Raw genomic sequence first — 15,466 nt, 5'->3', positions numbered from 1 at the left:
AGGAGAGAAAGCATACAGGCTGATAGAAGGGAAGAAAGATTGGATGCACAGTCAGAAGAAGAAAGTGCAACCAGAAATCACCAGACAAGGTAGGAAAAATGATTTTATTTTAAATTTAGCAAAGTGGAGGCAGTATTACCACAGTTTTCAAAGGAATTTGCCCAAATAACTTAATAGTTAACTGGGTAAATTCCCAGAGATGAAAACTTCCCTTCACTTACTATGCACAGTTCTGAATTTATATCTGCTGTCTATATTTTACAATATGGTCCCCTTTTACTAAACCGCAATAGTGGTTTTTAGCGCAGGGAGCCTATGAGCGTCAAGAGCAGCGCTGGACATTCAGCGCAGCTCCCTGCGCTAAAAACTGCTATTGTGGTTTAATAAAAAGGATGGAGGGTATATTTGTCTATTTTTGTATGCTATAAAAACCAAATACAGAGAGAGACTGAGAGCTGTTGACGAAGAGCTACGTGTGTGTCTTTCTTCCATTCCAGCCAGAATATCAGCTTTGTGTTCAGCCAAACAGGCCCAGGTTTCGCACTGAATAAAGTATTTTATAATTTTTATTTCGTAATAAAGTAATTATAAAATACTTTCTTTGTGTTTATTTGATTCCTATTCAAGAGAATTACTTTATATATAGGCAGAGAGTTAAATTTTTTAACATTTTCTAATGGTGGTGTGCCTCGTGATTTTTTTCATGAAACAAGTGTGCCTTTGCCCAAAAAAGGTTGAAAAACACTGTTATAGAGGAAGCAGCAGCAAGTGTTAGTAATATGTTGTATCTGGGCAGAGGAGGAGAAAGAGGAGTCAAAGGTGACCCCGAGATTGCGAGTAGACAAGACAGGGAGGATGACAGTGTTGTCCACCGAGACAAAGAATGGGGGAAGTCGGGAGGTGGGTTTAGGTGGGAAGATGAGCAGCTCCATTTTAGCCATATTCAGTTTTAGATGGTGGTGGGACATCCAGGCAATAATGTTGGACAGGCAGGCTGAGACTCTGGCCTAGGTTTCAGTAGAAATATTTGGTGCAGAGAGGTAGATCTGGGCTTCGTCAGCATAGTTGATACTGGAAACCATGGGAGATCAGCGCTCCAAGTGAGCAGGTATAGATTGAGAAAAGGAGTGGTCCCAGGACAGAGCCTTGAAGCACGCCAATTGATAGTGGGATGGCTGTGGAGGAGGAACCACTGTTGCGTACACTGAAGGTGCGATGGGAGAGGTAGGAAGAAAACCAGACGAGAGCAGAACCCTGGAATCCCATCAAAGACAGCGTATTAAAGGTGGTGATCAACAGTATGGGCAGTAGATAGATCAAGAAGGATGAGGATAGAGTAGAGGCCTTTGGATCTGGCCAGGAACAGATCATTGGAAACTTTAGTAAGGACAGTTTCCGTGGAATGCAGCAGACAAAAGCCTGACCTAAGCTTCAGGGCTATGTGGCCTGTTTGTTTTTCTAATATGCCTTACTGCTTGGCTATTTCAACAGGAAAGCTCTAAAGTCCCTAATGGCAATTTTTGCCCGAATTGGTCGCATATCATTCTAATGCATTTCCTAATAATGCTACTAGAATGGTGTAAACACAGGAGATTTCAAGGCATGTATAGTAATCATTTCTAATTTAAAATCTGTCCTTGGTGATTCCCCCTCTTATAGGTAGACAGTTGAAATATTTTTTTGTAAATATTTAGCTACTTGCTAACATATTCACAAAATGCATGGAATTGAATGCTCTTTTTCTGTTTCAGCCAATAAAGCCTGTTTGCCTTTTTACCTGTCTAAATTAAATGTGATTGACATGATTTCAACAAAGGCTCATTTCTCACCGGTCATTGATCACATAAGAATAACCATGTTGGGTCAGATCAATGGCCCATCTAACCCAGTAGCCTGACCTCACGGTGGCCAATCCAGGTCACAAGTACCTGGCAAAAACCCAAATAGTAGCAACATTCTATGCCACCAATTCCAGGGCAAGCAGTGGCTGCTTTCCCCATGTCTGTCTCAATAGCAGACTATGGACTTTTCCTCCAGGAACTTATCCAAACCTTCCCCAACACAATTTCCTTAACCCTTGAAAGACTTGGGTGCTATACCGAAGCTCAGATGTACCTAGAAGAGGGGTGGAGGCCTTATGCTAACAATAAATTATTCACAGTTGTTGGCCTGATGTATGTTGTCCTTAATGTGTACTAGCTGCCTTTGACTAGACCAGGGGTAGGCAATTCCGGTCCTCGAGAGCTGGAACCAGGTCAGGTTTTCAGGATTCCCACCATGAATATGTATGAGATGGATTTGCATGCACTGCCTCCTTGAGATGCAAATTTATCTCATACATATTTATTGTGGATATCCTGAAAACCTGACCTGGCTCCAGTTCTCGAGGACCGGAATTGCCTACCTCTGGACTAGACTAAAGAGCATTAGATTGATCTACCCTTCATTGTGAATTTCATTATATTATGTATTGATTTTAAATACATTTGACCAACAGTTTTTTTGGGAATCGCAAAACAAATATGATCATTTTATGCTATGTTACACAGTCTCTCATTAGCTTACATTCCTGTCAAATCTGTTAATAAAAATATTGGCATAGGCAGGAGCTGTGTTGGACCTCAGCCAACTCTATATAGCCTCTGTAAATAATTAAGTTTCTGAAATCAGAAGTACTAGTAAATGGATGTAATTAGTATACTAGTACATTTTCTTATATAATCAGTATTATTACTCATGAATTTTCTCGTACCCAGATCAGGAAACTTGCATATAAAATACTTTTATATCCCTGCTCCATGAAGAGGCCTGTTCAGTTTTTGGTCTTGGATGAAATTGTGAAACATTCCGAGAGTGTCCAGAATCAGATTTGTACCTAGCCTTGTGAGCCAAATAGGAATGTCTGTCAGTGGCAGTTTGACACATACAAAATGCTGGTCAAAGATCGCTTTCTGTTTAAAGAAAGGTCATGCCTAATGTTAAAACATCCAGCCCTGTTCCTGTTCTAAACAGATCACTGAGGCTCATATAAAATTTAAGATCTCTATGATTGCTTTCAAAGTATTTTATGGATTCTACATTAGAGAATGACACGGGGACAAATTTGTCTCCATCCCCGCAGGAACTCAATTTCTCCCGTCCCCGCAAATTTTGTCGCTGTCCCTACCCCATTCCTGTAAGCTCTGCCTTAACTGCACAAGCCTCAAACACTTATGATTTTAAAGTGTTTGAGGCTTGTGCAGTTGAGGACATTGCTTGCAGGAATGGACCAGGGACAGGAAAAGAACTCGCGGGGACGGGAAAATGAGTGCCCACGGGGAAAAATTTGTCCCCGTGTCATTCTCTATTCTACATCTCATGGTAGCTCTCACTATTATCTTAGGAACCAGATGTCTGCTGACAATCGGTGATTAGGTCTCATAAGCATGCTAACTTTTCGTTTGTGTATCAAATGATTATCATTTGAAATTCCTTCCTATTAAAACTAGATACCTAACAGATTGTTCCTTTAGAAGAACAGTTATAACATTTTTGTTTAGAGAATATTGGATTGATGGTTAATTTATCAATTCATTTATGGGGTCTTTTACTAAAGTATGCTAGCCGATTTAGCATGCACTAAATGCTAACGCGTCCGTTTCTCCTGGGATATTCCCAGCTGTAAGAATTGGAAAGTAAGTAAAGTAACTTAAGATCTGGTATTTTGTGATGGATTCAGCCGTTTGACTCATTGTTCAGTTCATGTTTTTAATGCATTGTCCCTGTTGCATTTTTGTAAAGAGTTTTCTTTTCTGTTTTGATCAAATTGGGAAAGGAGGAGAGTGAATGCAACCCAGGGTCTTATTTAACTACAAGGCACAGTCTACTGGTGTGAATGCAAGTTCAGTTCATAACATTTGGATTTAGTTGCTGTCCAGATACAGAATAACTAGGCCGAAGGTTTTACTCATCAGATCTCTAACCCTTTTTCTTTATATTTACCACCTAGTGTTCACAAATGAGAAGGAAAGGCTCTAGTACTGGCCCTTCTATTGAACATGGCCTTCACCTCAACCAAGGGCACCCCTGAAAGGCACATGATGCTATTATGGCCCATCCTTCTGGTTGAGAATAGAACTTCAACCTAGGTAGTCAAAATATATGGGCTCCTTTTACTAAGCTGCGTTAGGGCATTAACATGTAGAATAGCGCGCACTAAAATGCCGCGTGCACTAGGCACTAATGCTAGCATTGAGCTGGCGTTAGTTCTAGCCGCGTAACGCAGGTTTAGCACGCACTAAAATGCGTGTGCTAAAAACGCTATCGCCGCTTAGTAAAAGGAGCCCTATGTGACTGTTTTATATATGAAAGAATTTCTCTGATTTCTAATTAATAAATGCTGTTTTCAAGATACATTCTGTACAGGTCCAAGAGATTTCAGGAAAGTGGTGTGTCCCTTTCATTGTTGCTGGAAAGAAGCTGCTATAATTACAATTTGTTTAGTGACAAAAATTTTCTTCATTGTTGACAGAAGAATGTGCTCCACTTGAAAAGGGACCAGATTTTAGGTAGATTGTTAAAATGTCAATGTTTTAATTTTCTATATTTGTGTAATATATTTTATCATTCTGTAAGCTGTAAATGTTCATATTTAGGAAACAGTCTTTTAATTTTGTCATGTCACCAGAAACCTTACATTGTCTTTTCATGATACATGAGATATATATGTATGTATATACCATATATGCAATAAATAAATCTGTGATAATGCTTGAGTCCATTGTATGTTTGATAGCTTTACAGGAACAGAAAACCGACTTCAGCGATTTAGGAGTCCTTTTACGAAGAAGCACTAGCCGTTTTAGCGCACGCACTAAACGCTAAAGCGTCCATAGACTATAATGAATACGTTAGCGTTCAGCTTGCGCTAAAACGACTAGTGTGCCTTAGTAAAAGGACCCCTTAACCCTTTCAGGACCATAAGGATCGTAGGCCAATTTTTGTGGTTTTGACGACATTTTTATGGTAAAAAGGGCTTGCAGATGCCAAAAAATTGATTTTTTTTGTGAAATATCATTATTTTTATTTAAAAAAATCACACTTCTGGCTTATGGACAGTGTGGCAAGTGAATCTTCTCATCAATCTAGCAACGACGCTAATGAATGAATGTCCGAACCAGTTTGTTTACATAAAGGCAGTATCATATGGAATCCGTACATATCAAATTTAGAACTGTAGACTATCCCAATCAAAATTGATAGGATTTTAAAGTTATGGGACAAATATGTCCCTTGGTCCTGAAAGGGTTAATGAGTGACAACAGATGTAGGGTACTGAGCTTTAAGGGCTCCTTTTACTAGCGTGCGCTAGCGTTTTTAGCGCACGCACAAAATTACCACGCGGTACGCTTCTAGAATAACGCCAGCTCAATGCTGGTGTTGAGGTCTAGCGCGCGCAGCAATTTAGCATGCGCTATTCCACGCCTTAAGACCCTAATGCACCTTAGTAAAAGGAGCCCTAAGTATATCTGAAAAAATGCACATGTAAAGACAGATAAGTGAGACTTAGGAAGAATCAAATAGGTTCATTAATTAAAAAAAGATTTTGGCAGAAAGTGATATGAGCTGTATATGTTAGGATTTCTACAATGTGACTGGTATGTTTTCTGTACAGCCTGTATAGAAAATATTTATATTTCTTGGTCTCTCATTTTCTACCGGCTTTAATTTTACACAACATTGGTTTTTGCCTTTATTTCTTTCATTAGTGCTCATTTGGATACGTTTTGCTCGCTTAATCTTTTTTAGCACATGTAGACTCGGTGCATATCTTCCATTATCGTTGGTTATCTACCTTTGTTTAGTAGTCACTAATTCATGTTTTGAGCTCTGTTGTGTTTTATGCATTTATTGCCTTATGCTGTTTTGTTTGCATCTTATGCATTTAACTATCTGTGTTTTTGGTTGAGCTGGCGTTAGTTCTAGCCACGTAGTGCGGGTTTAGCGTGCGCTAAAATGCTGCGTGCACTAAAAACGCTAATGCAGCTTAGTAAAAGGAGCCCTAGGTTTCTTATGCCCAAAATTTTTTGTGTTTTAAGTTATATTGAAATGTTCATTATGGTTTTACATGTTTTTTTTAATTTTTAGCATCTGTATATCCCCTGAAGAAAGCAGTTTATACTGCCAAAACTGGGATCCCAGTTGAGACTCGAAAGGGTCCAGAGTAGAGGTCTGCACGGGAATGGGGATCACAGGAATCCCGCAGGAATCCCGTGGGGATCCCCCCTAGGTCAGCGGGACTCCCACAGGGATCCCTCCCAGGTCCACGAGACTCCCACGGGGACCCTCCAAGGCCGACGGGACTCCCACGGGGATGGAACTGAGATTCCTTCCTATCCCAACTCGAGGCCTACCTTATTTCTGGTCCGGTGCTGGTCTTTTTCCCGACGAATCAGCAGCATGTACACATAGGCATGGAGATCATCACGTAGGCAGTAAGCTCAACACAGGCACACATTGGTTCAGTTGTAGCACAATTGGCCAATCACAAACAACCTCAGAGTTCTAAGGTCATTTATGATTGGCCCATTGTGCTGCAGCTGAACCAATGTGTGCCTGTGTTGAGCTTACTGCCTAAGTGATGAGGTGCAGAAGAGGGAGAGCAGACGGCCGAGTTGCTGTTTCTGGGGAGCTGCGGTGTTTCACTTTTCGTTGCCTTTGTGCAGCCGCCCAAACGATGAGCAGGATGGCTCTCTGGCTTCCAGCTGCGTTCTGCCCTGCCCCCACCTGAGCTGGCCAAAGTTGCACGGGGTAAGTGTGGGCACTGGGTCTGGAGAAGGGAAGGACGTCTGGGGGCGGGGCGGGTCAGACCAGAATCCTGCACCTCCCCCTCCATGGCACTCCGCTCCGTAGTGAAGATGGCTGCAGCTCCTGGGCACTGGGGTGGGCTGGCTGGGAGAGGGCCTATTCCCCTTGCCAAACCACTTGGCAGGAGCTGGCTGGTGCTGCTGAGGTTATGTTAGTGGGGGTGGGGAAGGGGGAAAGGCATGGTGAGTGCTGGGACTTGGCCTGCATGTGACAGGTGGGGGAGGAGAGAGAGGAGAGTCAATTTGGTCCACAGGTTAGGCAGGGGTGGGCTTGGGATTGTGGGGGGACAGCTAGAGGGAAGGGAGAGAGAAGTGACAGGCAGGCCAGGGTAAGGAGAAGAAAGAGTGAGAGCTAGCATGAAGGGAGAGAGTGAGGTGACAGGGAGAAGGGGGTGGGCACAAGATAGCAGAAACAAGTAAGCAGACAGTATAGCTAATATGAGAATTAGCAAAAGGGACAGATGACGACCATCATGAGAGTTAGAGCGAATGAGGTAATGGTGACGTGGAGCATGGGATGACAGGTGGCTAGATAATAAGGTGGCAGACAGGCCAGCCAAGGTGATAGCCTTCCACCTTGGGCAGAGAGAGATGTAGGGAGAGTAAAGTGGCAGGCTGGATGGGGCGAAGGGGAAGGGAGAGAATCTGTTGACAGGAACAAGCATAAGGGGGTACAGAAATGATGGTGACAGGATCAGGGGTAGGGAGAGTGTGATGATGGTGACAAGGAAGCAAGTGGGCAAGTATGAGGGGTAAGGAGGTTGTGTTCTGTATGTATGAGAAGGACTATTTTCTTTTAGCGATCGATCTGTATTAATCTGGCTTCAGTTTAACAATGGGTATATTAATGTTCTAATGCTCACTGCAGTGTTTATGATGCTTCCTTTTCCTATGTGCACCCTTGCTTTGTGACTCATGGATTATTATTAAAAATATATTTTTATAGAGAGGAGGGGGTATTAAAAAAGGAGGGGGGTGTTAAAGAAAAAAAAAAGATTGTATTTTATTGTTGGTTTAAATAAACTAAGGCTTTAAAAAAATCAAAACTTTCTGAAGTAATTGCTGCTTTTTATGGGGACAGGTAACTTTTATGGGGCGATGGGCGATAGGCGAACACGGGTGGGGACAGAGGGGATTCCTCGTGGGGACGGAGGGATTCCTCGCGGGAACAGGCGAGGACGGAAGTATTCCTCGTGGGGATGGGTGGAGATGGGTGGGATTTTGGCGGGACGGGTGGGATTTCTGTCCCCGTGCAACTCTCTAGTCCAGAGAAGAGTGATTAAAATGGTTAAGGGGCTGGAGGAGTTGCTGTACAGTGAGAGATTAGAGAAACTGGGCCTCTTCTCCCTTGAAAAGTAGAGACAGAGAGCGGACATGATCGAAACATTCAAGATAATGAAGGGAATAGACTTAGTAGATAAAGACAGGTTGTTCATCCTCTTCAAGGTAGAGAGAATGAGAGGTCACTTTCTAAAGTTAAAAGAGGATAGATTCCGTAAAAACGTAAGGAAGTTCTTCTTCACCCAGAGAGTGGTAGAAATCTGGAACGCTCTTCCGGAGGCTGTTATAGAGGAAAACACGCTCCAGGGATTCAAGACAAAGTTGGACAAGTTCCTGCTAAACTGGAATGTATGCAAGTGAGGCTGGACTCATTTAGAGCACTGGTCTTTGACCTGGGGGCCGTTGCGTGAGCAGATTGCTGGGCACGATGGACCACTGGTCTGACCTAGCAGTGGCAATTCTTATGTTCTTAAACAGAAAATACAAGGCAATCATACTGGACTCAAGGGCAACATCTAATCCAAGTCAAGTACCCTGCAGGATCTATAAAGTAGATTCCACACTACTTATATCCGGTAGTAAGCAGTGGTTTGTTCCAGATCTTCCTTCAGTTGTTCACCATTGCTCCTCGCTTAAGAAGAGATCACATATTCTTCCCCCCATACCACCTATCAAACTACACTACCTAAACCTTGTCTTCTCTTAAACCCCACTCCTTTCATACTAACCCCCCTCCTACCCATTGAGAACTTTAAATTATAATCATAAAGGTCCAGTTCAAATCCTCACACCTCAACTATCTTTGTTTCTTCATGCCAAAAATTAAACTGGATATACTGGTTCCACAGACATCACTGTCCCAAATTCCAAAGCCAGTATAACGTGTACATAGGAGTCCTACTGACGCACGCCTCCATGAAGGTGTCCCAAATGCCCAAACACCAATATATTACTGATCCCCTCCATTAGACATCGGAGGTAACTAGCGGAGTGCCGCAGGGCTCGGTCCTGGGACCATCTCTTTTCAACATATTCATAAGAGACTTGACCCAAGGGCTTCGGGGTAAAGTAACACTGTTCGCCGACGACGCCAAACTGTGTAATATAGTAAGTGAAAACAATCTTAAGGATAGTATGACGCAGGATCTGATCACGTTGGAAAACTGGTCCTCGACATGGCAGCTGGGCTTCAACGCTAAGAAATGTAAGGTCATGCATCTCGGCTGCGGAAATCCATGCAAAACTTACACCTTGAATGGAGAAACACTAGCTAAGACTTCAGAAGAACGGGACTTGGGTGTGATCGTCAGTTCAGACATGAAGGCTGCCAAACAAGTGGAGCAGGCCTCATCCAAGGCAAGGCAAATGTTGGGATGTATCAATAGAGGCTTCATCAGCCGTCAACCTGAAGTCATAATGCCGCTCTACAGAACCATGGTGAGACCTCACCTGGAATACTGTGTGCAATTTTGGAGACCACACTACCAAAAAGACGTGCTTCGAGCTGAGTCGGTCCAGCGAATGGCCACTAGAATGGTCTCCGGACTCAGGAGTCTCCCATACGAGGAAAGACTGAACAAACTGCAGCTCTACACTCTTGAGGAGCGTAGAGAAAGGGGAGACATAATTGAGACGTTTAAGTACATCACAGGTCGTGTCGAGGCGGAAAGCGATATATTCTGCCCCAAGGGATCCTCGATCACAAGGGGACACCCGTTCAAACTCAGAGGAGGGAAATTTAATGGTGACACCGGGAAGTGTTTCTTTACAGAAAGGGTAGTAGATCACTGGAACAAACTTCCGGTGCAAGTGGTCGAGGCCACCAGTGTACTCAACTTTAAAAATAAATGGGACATCCACGTGGGATCCCTACGGGGGTCGAGCTAAGGAGCTGGGTCATTAGTACTCGGACTCAATGGGGTGGGACAGAAGAGTGGGCAGACTTGGTGGGCTGTAGCCCTTTTCTGCCGTCATCTTTCTATGTTTCTATTATTTTTCTTTTTTCTTTTCTTTATATGTAAATTACCTTAGAAGTGCTCAGAACCCTCAGGTAGAGGCCCCGCAAACGGGGACAAGAACGGAAGCTTAGGCAATAAAATTCTAGAATTAGAGACTGAGATAATAAACGCTGACCTAGACGTGGTAGCAATATCAGAAACCTGGTTCACGGACTCTAATGGGTGGGATATGGTTATACCAGGCTACAACCTACTACGTCGCGACAGAGAGGGCAAGTTAGGGGGAGGGGTAGCACTATACACTAAGGATAACATCAAAACTACCAAAATTACAGATATTAGATACATGGGGGGAATCCCTCTGGGTAAATCTGGCCAGAGGAAATGAAAAATGCCTATACCTTGGGGTGATATACAGACCTCCAAGACAACAGGAAGACAAAGACATAGAACTAATCGAAGACATAGAGAACATCACTCTACGGGGAGACACAGTGCTGTTAGGGGACTTCAATATGCCCAATGCAGATTGGAACACACTCTCCGCGACTACGTGTGGCAGCAAAAGAATTTTGAACTCCATAAAGGGTGCATGACTCAAACAAATCGTACTGGAGCCCACCAGGGACCAGACGATACTAGACCTGGTACTCACCAACGGAGACAGCGTCACGGATGTCTCAGTTGGAGATACATTGGCCTCCAGCGACCATAATATGGTATGGCTTAACCTCAAGAAAGGTTTCTCAAGGTCAAACACAGCAACGAGGGTTCTCAACTTTAGAGGCACAGACTTCGACCGCATGGGAATTTTTGTCCATCAGGAGTTACAAAAACAAGCACAACCTAACAATGTGGAGGATATGTGGTTGACTCTGAAGTCCATCCTACACGAAGCAACAAACCGCCACATAAGAAAAGTAAGTAAGCGCAGGAGGAACAAAAGACCCAAATGGTTCAGTGCAGAAATTTCGGACCTCGTTAAAAAGAAAAAAGAAGCATTTATCACCTACAAACATTTAGGAAAACAAGAGGCGGAAAAAGACTATCTGGACAGGTCAAAAGCTGTCAAAATAGCAGTCAGGGAGGCCAAACTCAGAATGGAAGAAGATCTAGCACGGAACATTAAGAAAGGGGATAAATCCTTCTTCAGCTATATTAGTCACAGGAAAAGAAACAAGGATGGGATAGAACGCCTGAAGAAATCGGACGGTAACCTTATAGAATCAGATTCTGCCAAGGCAGAATTACTAAACGAATACTTCTGCTCAGTCTTCACCTGTGAAGCGCCGGGAGCTGGTCCACAGCTTCAGATGGGAGACAGCCAGAAGGACCCGTTCCAAGACTTCGAGTTCACGCCCAGTAGCATCTACTATGAACTATCAAGACTCAAAGTAAACAAAGCCATGGGACCAGACAACCTACATCCCAGAGTGCTCAGGGAATTGAGAGAAGTCCTGGCAGAACCACTATCTGTTCTTTTCAATCTTTCCCTACGCACAGGAAGAGTCCCCTTGGACTGGAAAACCACCAACGTTATCCCACTCCACAAAAAGGGCTGCAGGACAGAGACGGCAAACTACAGACCGGTGAGTCTCACGTCTATAGTGTGCAAGCTCATGGAAACACTGATCAAAAGAAATATTGACACAATCCTAGACGAAGAAAACCTACGTGATCCCCACCAGCATGGATTCACCCAGGGCAGATCCTGCCAATCTAACCTAATCAGCTTTTTTGACTGGGTTACTAGACAACTAGATGCCGGAGAGTCACTGGATGTAGTATATTTAGACTTCAGTAAAGCTTTTGATAGCATCCCACACCGAAGGTTATTGAACAAGCTGAAGTCGATAGGATTAGGGGACACTCTAACTACATGGGTTGAGGATTGGCTGAGTGGTAGACTTCAGAGGGTGGTGGTAAACGGTACCCCATCCAAAACGTCAGGCGTGATCAGTGGAGTACCACAGGGGTCAGTCTTGGGCCCGATTCTATTCAACTTATTCATAAAAGATATGACCCAAGGACTTAGAGGAAGGGTATCGCTGTTCGCCGACGACACCAAACTTTGCAACATAGTAGGTAAAAACACATTGCCTGATAATATGACGCAGGATCTACTGCTGCTGGAACGGTGGTCAACAACATGGCAGCTAGGCTTCAATGCTAAAAAGTGTAAGGTAATGCACCTGGGAAAGAGAAACCCGCACCTGGGAAAGAGAAACCCGCACAGAACTTACATACTAAATGGTGAGACCTTGGCCAGGACCACGACGGAACGTGATCTAGGGGCGATCATTAGTGATGACATGAAGGTTGCAAATCAAGTGGAGAAGGCTTCCTCCAGGGCAAGGCAAGTGATGGGTTGTATCCGTAGAGGTTTTGTCAGCAGGAGACCTGAAGTCATGATGCCGCTATACAGGTCCATGGTGAGGCCTCATTTGGAATACTGTGTTCAATTCTGGAGACCACACTACCGGAAAGATGTGCTGAGAATCGAGTCGGTTCAGCGTATGGCCACTAGGATGGTCTTGGGGCTCAAGGATCTCACGTATGAAGAAAGACTGAATAAACTACGGCTGTACTCACTTGAGGAACGAAGAGAGAGGGGAGACATGATTGAAACGTTTAAGTATATCACGGGTCGTATTGAGTCGGAAGAAGATATCTTCTACCTCAAAGGACCCTCGACCACCAGGGGGCATCCGCTGAAAATCAGGGGAGGGAAGTTCCATAGCGACTACAGAAAATACTTCTTCACTGAAAGAGTAGTGGATCATTGGAACAAACTCCCACTGCAGGTGATTGAGGCCAACAGCATGACAGATTTTAAGAAAAAATGGGATATTCACATGGGATCCCTAAGGGAGTAAAATCAGGGGGGCAGGTATTTGGAATGGGCAGACTTGGTGGGCTATGGCTCTTTTCTGCCGTGTTTTTCTATGTTTCTATGGTAAAGAGGTGTCCTCTTGGTTGTTGCAAAGAAGTGGTGGGCTCGGCTTAAACATCTAAAATACCATTTTTGTTTCACAAAGGAATGGACTTTTAGCGGTTAAATTAACTAACAGTGTTGAATTTACACAGTAGCATTATGCACAGTAGCACAATGCACATTAGCATAAATTGAAAAAAAAAATGTATTACTGTTTGAAGTGCTGTGATTGACCAAGGGGGGGGACACATTTTGGGGCTAGTCCCCATTTGTGGGTCCTCTACCTGAGGGTTCTGAGCACTTCTAAGGTAATTTACATATAAAACTATGTATAAAGAAAAGAAAAATAAGGGATGGGATCGGTAGTATATTGGTGTACATTAACCATTGGATCTTCCCAGTGTTTAAATCATTGCACTCCCCGAGTTGGTTTTAGGGCCAAATGCCGAAACACCAGGGCAGCTAATGGACAACTGACAACAATATTAGCAAAATTCCTTCCCACCACTGGGCTCTCCAGCCTGCCCTCTGCAGACCCTTGGGGAAGGCAAACCTCTGGGCTCACTATGCTATGAATTGGCCTACTATAATTTCCTTTTGGTAATCGTATCGTAGCAAGAATGAGCAACTCATGCAGAATTGGAAGACCAGCTCCAAACACCCATGAAGTCAAAACCAGGCTGTCGACAGAAAGAGAATATTGTATTAGCAAACTCCTGTACAGCAGCAGCCGTAGCCATGTTGGAACCTGTCAGTGTGTGAAACACATTCCAATCTGCTTTGTACTCATATTTCAGTCAAGAAAAGAAATCTGTTGCGCAGCTTGTCATGCAAGCATCCTGCAAGGCTGAACAGGTCTTGCCTCTATAGTAGTAGGAAGTGTACATCAGAAGGGATGGGAAAACGTTCAATCTGACTTGGAACAGGGTCAGCGGTGTGAAATGCCTCTGTATTGTTCCATGGTGAACCCACACCTTGAGCGTTGTGTACAATTTTGGTATCTGCGTCTCAAAAAGATATAGTGGAGACGGTCAACCACAAAGCTTATAGTTTATTTAGTTATATCCCCCCCTTTAACAAGGTGGGTTACAATACAACATTCAAAATAAGCATTACAAACAGCCATAAGATGCACATGTATAAATTTCATCAGCATATACAATTTACCCAATGAAAATGCTCAGCACCCATGCTTCATTTCGCAAAAAAGATGTCTCTTCAAAAGCCTCTTAAAAAGAGTCATTTTTTTTTTGCTTTCTAATATACAATGGAATAGCATTCCACGCTTCCGGACCAGTACAAGAAAAATCTCCCATTCTTGTGACTTTCAACCTTGCCTGCTGTATAGTAGGCTATATAAATGGAGTCGATTAAATCACCATCCCTAAGGACCCAATCTGAAACGTTGGGTTTCTGATCCTCAGAGATGACACAATGGGGTCAAATCAATCATCTACCCAGTGATTAGTATGTCACTTCGTCACAGGATCCTATCTTATGTATTAAATTATTTTAAATATTTTCAGTTCATGGGTACAATACCCTTAAATATTAAATCATTTCATAAATAGTTTTTTAAAATACAATAATTTTAAAGTAGTAATTATATTTAGCTTTTTGGGGTCAGTTTTGGGATAAGTACTATGTCAACATATTTCACTGTAACGTTTTTTTCAAGACAGCAAATCCCCCTTTATTTAGCCAACATAACTAGGGGGATTTGCTGTCTTGAAAAAAACGTTACAATGAAACATGTTGACATAGGGCGTGCTAGTGGTTTAATACGCATAATACCGTGCGCTAAACCGCCGGCCATGTTAGCCGCTACTGCCTGCTCTTGAGCATGCGGTAGTTTTTAGACCGGCGCGGGGGTTAACGTGTGATGAAAAGTCACTCGCGTTAAACCTGCTAGCGCGGCTTGATAAAAGGAGCCCATAGTGCATGGATCAATAGGAATCAATAGTTTACTCTTTCAAGAAGTACAAAATCTAGGGCATACTCTGAAGGCACATAATGAAACAAATAGGAGAAATTAAATTTCACTCAGTGTATAGTTAATCTCTGGAACTCACACTACACATGCAAGTGGAAAAAGCAATTAATATAAAGTTTGGTTAAGTTTCTGGAGGAAAAGTCACTGATTATCCCTGGGTTAAGGAGCATGAAAGCTTCTTTACTTTGGGTTTTTACTAGGTACTTGTGATCTAGACTGGACTACGGGAAACAGGATTCTGGGCTAGAAGGAATCGTTGGATCTGATCCAGTACTGCAGCTCTTATTTTCTAAAAATATGCTACATAAGAGAATGGCAATCTGGAAAACTATCCGCCCCTCTCCCCCTACTTTTTTTACAAAGCTGTAGCAGCTTGGTAAAAGGAGCCCTAGATATCAATATTAAAATGTGAGTTTTTACCTTTTCCTTCAGTTTTTTGCATCTCTCATTGGAG

This window comes from Geotrypetes seraphini, chromosome 6 (assembly GCF_902459505.1).
Source record: "Geotrypetes seraphini chromosome 6, aGeoSer1.1, whole genome shotgun sequence".
Lineage (NCBI taxonomy): Eukaryota > Metazoa > Chordata > Amphibia > Gymnophiona > Dermophiidae > Geotrypetes > Geotrypetes seraphini.
The sequence above is the reverse complement of the archived record's forward strand: the minus strand, read 5'-3'. Positions refer to the sequence as shown.